Source organism: Amphiura filiformis, unplaced genomic scaffold (assembly GCF_039555335.1).
Source record: "Amphiura filiformis unplaced genomic scaffold, Afil_fr2py scaffold_94, whole genome shotgun sequence".
NCBI lineage: Eukaryota > Metazoa > Echinodermata > Ophiuroidea > Amphilepidida > Amphiuridae > Amphiura > Amphiura filiformis.
Window position 1 is genome coordinate 57,685 of NW_027305558.1, and position 8,442 is coordinate 66,126.

Genomic DNA, 8,442 nt, shown 5'->3' on the forward strand with positions numbered 1-8,442 from the left:
TTTCACTTAAAAAAGTAACAAATTTGGCCAAAAACAGGTTTTTCAAAGAAAATTCATAATAAACATGCAATAATGTAACTGCAAGTCGACTTAATTTAAAGAGTATGATTACAGCACTTGTAGTTTTGAATTTCTGAGCATTTTTCATGTTTTGGGTCATGTCCACTTTTGCTTGGAATTGCCCATGTATTAATATAAAGTCTTACCAGAGTTACATCGCATCATAATAAGTATAACTGAATATGATTCACGTGCAAGACATTATGACAATATATATAATCGTCATCATGTTGACCAATCTAACTAATCAACATGAGCCAAGCCAGAGCACGTCTGATATAGGTTGCAGGGTTAACAAGGAGTGAAGTCTTTATTAACAACGCACAAATAAACCATCGCTTCAGTCAGTGCAACGTATATAAAAACGTTCACTTGATGAATGGTTATCATGGCTTACTGCACTATGATCAATATTCAATTATCGAATCAATTATCGTCACAACAGATTATATAAAGCTTAATAAACAGATATTCATGGATATTTATTTGCCTTTGTTATATTTGTACATCTTTAAATGTAAAATTCACACTTTATCTTGTGTAAATTCAAAAATTATAATACATATTCTTACCACTTCAAGGTTTAACCCATCTCAGTTAATGCATTGCTTCAATATTTTAGAATATTCTCTGATTTCAATATTTCAGACGTCACAGGTACTGTAATAATTACAAACCACATACTTTGCTATATAGGATCACTTCAATTTCTGCACATTCTATAAATGGATACGAAGCTTGACTAAAACAATAAACTAAATTGTATCCTATCAGTTTCACATTTTTGATCTTAGGAAGTGTAACCAATATGTCATATATCCGCTCAACCCAATTTGTCTGATTTTCCTCATGATGTGTTTGCTGTACCGCAAGGTTTTCAAGCGTGGGGTGGTATGAAAGTGATTATAAACTTTCAGAAGAATACTTTGACGACATCGATGGAGACAACTGTAACGATTTTATTTTCTTTAGACGAATGCTGATCAGATTAACCACCGATGACGTCACGGATATTCCTTCTTATACATGTGTTTCTAGATTAGACAGTTCCTGTATCATCATCATCAGGTGATCTTTTATTTCCACCAAATATTAATGGCAAATCTTACTCCCGGGCGTAGATACCGAAATTTTGATTTGGACGAATCGCGCCTGAGTGCGATTAATGATCTGTAGTATTGTATAGCTAGAAACTCCGAGTTTTCTATATTAAATGTCCTATAATATTATATTTGATACTAATGGATAGCTATATGTATCTTCAATCCAGTGATTCCTATATAAGTACAAACATTCCCCCACATGATATCGCTATGGCTTAATAATGTGAGTGCGCCCTCGTGAAATCCCAAAAATTATACACGCAAAAAATAGGCCAATATTGTTATTTATGCTTTTAAATCCTCGAGGTTTTGCCAAACATTACAGGGATGACTATTTATAACTTATATATCAAAATTAAAGTCTACAGCCTAAGGACAACTAGTAATTTCTACACAAAAGCCCAAAATTATGAATGCGTAATGGTTTACACGTAGTAGAATGCGTATTTGACCTTGTATATAACTCTCTGCGCAGCGGTAGAGACATTTTGGATTTAGCATAAAGCCGAATAGCAGTAAATACCCATTCATTTATTCATTCATATTTTATTTTCATCAATCATCAAAATTCATGTGATACATAAAACTCAACAAAGTAATACGAAATATATGAAACAAGAATATTAAATACAATCAGGAATCAATAGTATAATCAAGTAGTTACGATTAAATCAATATAATGATTTTGGAGGGATGATATCGATTCTTTCAGAAGATACAAGTATTGCAAATTCATGCACGTTCACTTCTATAGACGAATCCCACGAGGCAAGTCATGGTCAGGATTTGGTCGGCTATTACTGGGTCCATGCTGCACCGAACTGGTGGTTTGACCACCCAATTGTGCGAATAAAATCCGACTAACCCCTAGAGAAGATGCACGGACAAGGAGGGTTAATAGAATAATACAATAGGGATAATTCCGCAGGTATTAAATACGAAAAAAGTGAGCCGATAATTGACTTTATTTTCTTTGTACCGTGCGTAAAAGGCAATAGACCATGTACTAGACGCTGTTTGTTTTGTCGAAGGGAATTCTATTGTCATGATTATGTTGTAAACATTCATCATTCTTTTGTCTACAGGTGTAAAACGGGTGATGGAGTGCAGTTTAAATTCCCCGCCAAGGCCGAATCATTTCACATTTTGTGTGCATTGTAGCCGGCGGGAATCCAGTTATGGCTGCCAGTGAGGTCTAGGAATGCTTAAAATGTAATTCGTCTATAATATACATTTCAAATGAGTGGTCAAGGATGTTCTCAATTGCTAGAATGACCAATGGAATGGTACCAAGATTTTCAAACATCGTTTACTCAGAACATCAATTTTGCGTATTCGGCACTCTGTCGTTTTCATAACGACATGTATGTATCACTTCAATATTTTAGAACATCCTCTAACTTCAATACCTCAGAAGTCACAGGTTCTGTGTAAGGTTGGAGATCCCCATATATATCTTCTACTCCACTAAATAAGATCACTTCCATTTCCGCACTTTCTATAATTGGATACGAAGCTTGACTAAAACAAGAAACTAAATTATATCCTGTCAGTTTCACATTCCTGATCTTAGGAAGTGTAACCAATATGTCATATATGCGCTTCACCCAATTTGTTTGATTTTCCTCATCATATGCCTGCTGTACCGCGAGGTTTTCAAGCGTGGGGTGGTATGAAAGTGATTGTAAACTTTCAGAAGAATACTTTGACGCAATACGTGGAGACAACTCTAGCAATTTTATTTTCTTAAGATGAATGCTGATCAGATTAACCACCGATGACGTCACGGATATTCTTTCTAATACAAGTGTTTCTAGATTAGGCAATCCCCGTATCATCATCTCAAATGCTTCTGTCGAATAAAGCACAAACACCAAGGTCAACATTTTCAGATGTTTCCAGTGGGCGATTGATGGTAAAAGTCTGTCAACATCAATCTTCTCAGGACACGAACCGGTGAGTTTGAAACATGTTATTGTAGTCATGCACCCTACTGTTGAGAATAATAACTCCTGTTCGCTGTCAATAACGTATAATTCCATCTTCTTCAACATGGATAAAAAAGATAGGTTGACCTCGTGAAGGCTTATATATCGCAAATTACATTTCTGTAACAATTGAATAATTCTTTCATAACAAATTAATTCAATTGATAGCCATCTGCAGTTTGTAGGCCATGTCAGATCCAATCGATGTAATTTCGGCAGAAAATACAGCAGCTGATACATGTTTTCGTTAGGAACTAAAAAGCGTTTCACATTGAGCACTTCCTGTACGCACATCTGTTTGAAACGTAACCCAAGAGTGTTTATATTAGGACAGTTGATGCGCAAATAGCTCATGATTTCATCGCTGGCTACGGATAGATGAATCTCTTGCAAACCTATAGCAGCATAAAGAGTCAAGAACTTTAACACGTCATTTTCGTGTTGTAAATGACGATATTCATTGACGTACTCAAAAATGCTTGGTCCATCTTGTGATACAAACCGTTTGAACAGTCTTCTAGACTCTTCAACTTTTCTGGTAGGACCTTTGTCTCTGAAGTCGATGACAGTCCAGGCATGGTTTTTGATTATAAGATGCCATTCCTTGCTTACCCTATATGAAAATACAAATAAATATTATATAAAATTCCTTCTTAAGTTGATAAGTTTTCACAATCGCTATTCAAGATACAAATTTTTAGAATAACGCTATTTAGTCGAGTCACCAGTTGGCTTTGCATGCACCTGGATCATGTTAAGTTCAACGACCTTCCCCCACCCATGGAACAATATTTTGTTTTAGGAACAACAACATTTGTGTACTAGGAACTTTAAGGATTACGAAGAAATAGGTTAATACACATCATTCAGGTGCATGCAATTAAGCCATCTTGTGACTAGACTAATTAGGAGTTTTGCATCTAGACTGTCCCTTGAATAGTATCACTATCTTACCTCATTGCGATTAATTTCTCGTATATGGACAAGAAGTTGAAAATAACCAGCAATGTATCAATATTAAGCATGCCAATAGGTCCCTCATCGACTGGCACTCTGTTTTGCAAGAAGGTAGCGTCCATGTCTATAGGTATCATTAAAATAAAGATGATTAATTATCAAAGAAAGTTTATTGTAGAAACACAGAGAAAATGACTCTGCATGGCGTCATGCAACTTGGTTTGTCTTTGAGACTACGCTTCGATTTAGGCTTACCACTGAATACTGTTATATCCATGTCTAGCTGAGACTGATCTAAATTATAAATATAAATAATGTTTCGCTTTAAAATAAGATTTTCTTGCGATTTAATGTATTTAATAGAAAATTATATATGTATATTTATATAACTGAATCACATAAATCAAGGCAGACTTACTTGGCAAAATTGACAATGAATTAAAATTTCAATTATCAACAGTTTCCTCTATCAAAATGGTAACAGGACATGGGTCTGTAGATCGACAGTTTAGTGCATTCGTGCATATACTACTACATGCACAGAGAGGGGTTGAGTACACTGCCTAATGAGTGTTGTATTATTGTATGTAACACGTGACCAGGTAATAATAAAGGGTAACCTGTTTTGCGTATTCATTTTGGTTGAAGTTCAAGGCAAAGATATCACATACAGGCTGTATCAAAATGATTGTTCTTGACATAAGAGTCATTTTTTAGAAAATATTAAAAATATAATTATAGTCGATTTCATTTGGAATGAGAATTATACCAATTGAAAAAGTACACACTTTTGAATTGTTAAATTTGTGGAATTTGCCGTTGAAATTTTGGCGATATTCCCTTTGAATGAAGGAGGGTGATATACCGCCAATTTCACTTAAAACTCACAAATAATTTGCTGCTTGCAAAATTGATTACTTTAGTGCTTCCACTGACAAATGTGTTTAATTTTGACCGAGAACTTTGGGAGGGTAGGAAAGTGTTTAATTTATTCACAGGTTTTTAAATTTTTCAAATCAACAACTTGTAGCCTATGTCAAATTATGCGAATAAATGTTTGGTAATTTTAGCGGGGAGTTATCTTTTTAAACTCGTTATTATCAGTATACCCGTAGATCCAAGAATGATGATCGATGTTTACTTCTCAAAGGTAAACAAATAGGAATGCGTTTAAATATCAGCAGTAAATTGTTAATTGATCAAGTAAAAATAAAACAACAACAAAAAGGCCAACCTAAAAGAGAAATCGAAAAAATGGGGTCAGGAAGCTGTACGCGCCACGTTTCTTGCACTGTGTGCCCAGGCGGTTGCTATTCTAAAACTGTTGCTAGGCGGTTTATCGCCACATCATCATCATCATCAGTCGGCTGCGGAGCAGGCGACTACAAGCTTTCTCCAATTATTGCGATCTTGGGCAAGCGACACAATTTTGTTTGGCTGTAGCATCCCTTCACTATCTCCCAGGAGATGCTGGACAGTGTAGGTACAGTGTGCGCGGCCGTACCGATTTCCTCTTTCCATGTGGTGGAATATAAGACCAAAACATAACATGTTTGTTTCCTGTAGCAGGTCTAAAAAGTCAAATGCGAAATGCGGTTTTTTATTTTTATTATTTTTTTTAGATCCATGTCTTGAAATGAAAAGCCTGCAATGGTAATTTATAGCGGGGTTATCCGACACACACACCCCCACCCACAAACCATAGGCCATGTTTCTTCATATTCAAGAATATTTATGATCCCCTTTCGACCGGAAGATTTAAAAATCATAATAGATATTTTTTAATTTGTAAGGAACACATAGAAACAGAACTGTTCTTTAATTGTCTTAGTTTTTATATATTTGCTCACTGAAACAAGATGTTTTGCTTCAGTGTTGAAGTCTTGGAAGCTTAACTGATTTAAAACAAGTCTTCATTGCCTCGCAAAGAAAAATACAAATCTCTGAATCTGTGTGTGTTTTTATCTTTGTGTTTGTGACTTCAGGGTAAACAAAGTGACTTTTAATACTTTGTATTTTAAGAGATATGTCAACCAACCTCAATATTTTTGTGCTGCCAATCCTGGGATTGGATCGCAATCTACAGCTGATCTATGTCGTGCAAAAAATGTGAAAAAAAATCAGCCAAAATAAACTAAAACTTTTCATAACAACAGCGTCGTTCAGGAAAACATTAAAACTTCGCTATATTTCTTGCTGTGTTGCTACAATTGTACACCCAAAACCGCAACAAAATTACACACGAGTATTGGGCGGATTCAGTTCAATGCAGTACTGCAATGGTGTTTTACATTATTTTTTTTGTGTTTTTCCGGTTTTTTTTTCTTTTTTGTTGTTGAAAGAATGAAAACAATTATAATATGCAAAATAAGCCATCAAAAACGAAATGAGCTCTACGGGAAACAAACTTGTTTTTTTATTTGGCCTAAAGGGCATATTCTTTCACAGGCTCGCCGTCTTCAAGACACAGTATATGGCCGAGAAATGTGAGTTGATGAATCTTGACTCTGGCAACCAGTGGAGTGGTGTTGGCCAAAATGTTATGTGTAATATGTAGTAGTAGAGGTTTATGAAAATACCAGTAATTTATAGATAATGTGGATATGAAATATTTTCAGTTCTTAATAAACACGTTCATGTGTTTAAAAAGTGTTACAGAAACCTAAATATTTTTATTTGCAGTATACCTCTGTGATTTTAATCGTCTTCGTAATCACGTACCTTTAATGTTTTTCATACAGGATTAGATGAATCCCACTTTTTGTTCCTCTTTTACTTCTTTCCTAATCGCTGCACAGTCACCGTTATTGGTGGTGTGCGCCCTTATACCGTCTCCCGACAGACAAGGTGCGTCGTGTCGTGTCGCGTGTAAGCCGAGTGACGCAAAATGAAGAAGATGATAATGCTCCCTGATCATAGGGTGAACACACATATTTTTCTACAAAGCTGATATCAGTAAAAGGTTGTGCTTTCTCCCTCGAGATGGAGAGCATTCTTTCCAGATATCTTCAGTGGGTCGACTCAGGGCCGTTCCTAGGGGTTTTGCCGCCCTAGGCAAAGCCTCTCCCTGCCGCCCCACCAAAGTATACCAAAAAAAGTGTTAAAGGTGGTTACCCCTTGAAAACCTGTCAGTTTTGACCTATTTGATTTGTATACTGCCCACCAGTGGCGTAGTTAGGGCTTATGACGCCCAGGGCTAGGGATACATAATGATTGTATGTATGTATGTATGCCCCCTCACCCCGATTCTTAAAACTATTGGCTATAATGATTTATAAATTGCTTTTAAATAGGAACTACCACAAATAAATTTTGGCTATAGTTAATGATAAATTAATCTTTAAAATGATTTTGTAGTGAAATGCGCGTGAAGCGCGCGAAAATTTTGACTTTCATCACTTGGATGGGCGCAGAATCGATGGTGAATTGGTCAATTCGGCGCCCCCTAATGATGGAGCCCTGGGCACGTGCCCCCACCTGCCCCCACTCTCCCTGTCGCTACACCACTGCTGCCCACGACCGTTTTCCTTCTTTTCTTTAATTTTTATCCCTCCCATTTTCTCCATTCCTCCATTTTTTATTTTTTCGACCTCTGTTTTTGCGCCCCTCTGCGTTTGCCGCCCTAGGCGACCGCCTTACCTGGCCTAATGGTCGGAACGGCCCTGGGTTGACTAATCCCAACCTAAAGAAGGTTGATGTATAGTCACATCCAGTTAGTGCATGGTAGCGTGATTACAAATAATTGGACCAAGGTAATTTGCTAGCGCAGTGATATGGAGATATCTTCTTATGTTATCACTTCAATGGCCTACATCCATCCCAAATTGGCTTTGGCATATACAGCATCATAAAGAAGGATAATCATGATATCGGCATCTGTTGCACGGACAACAACATTCCGTCCTTGAACTGCTTTAGACATGTCATGATTATATTCCTCCATGAAGAACTCCAAAAGTGCAGTTTTGAAACTTGATGATCTTAAGTTTTTAGGGCGTAACTGGACTGCGCCAGTGATATTAAATAAGCCCCCCCCCCATTAGCACCTACAAAGTATTCTTTGCGTGCTTGTAAACTACATATGATCCTCAGGACCAGTTCTGCCACGCTGCCAAAACGACAGCCTTGAAACGCCAGTATACCACAAGGACACTCACACAGATCAGTATCTGTTGTTTTAATTGCACCACTCATTGATTCATAAACTAGGTGGATCTTTTTACACCATGCTTGGGGAAACGATTGACATTTTCTTCGCTGCAAATCGCCACAATTATGCACGCAATATTGCTTATCTCAGGCTGTTGAACATGGATTACACTCATCCTGGAAAA

At 36.8% G+C, this 8,442-nt stretch overlaps 1 long non-coding RNA gene across 1 annotated transcript; it reads right to left on the minus strand.

Annotated features, from left to right (window-relative positions):
• Positions 1-3,208: 3,208 nt before the first annotated feature.
• On the minus strand, positions 3,209-4,634 carry LOC140144892 (uncharacterized). Its single transcript, XR_011857954.1, has 3 exons — positions 4,527-4,634; positions 4,106-4,232; positions 3,209-3,764 (listed from the first exon to the last, which is right to left on the minus strand). It is a non-coding gene; the product is annotated as an uncharacterized lncRNA (long non-coding RNA).
• Between the last annotated feature and the right edge of the window lie 3,808 nt (positions 4,635-8,442).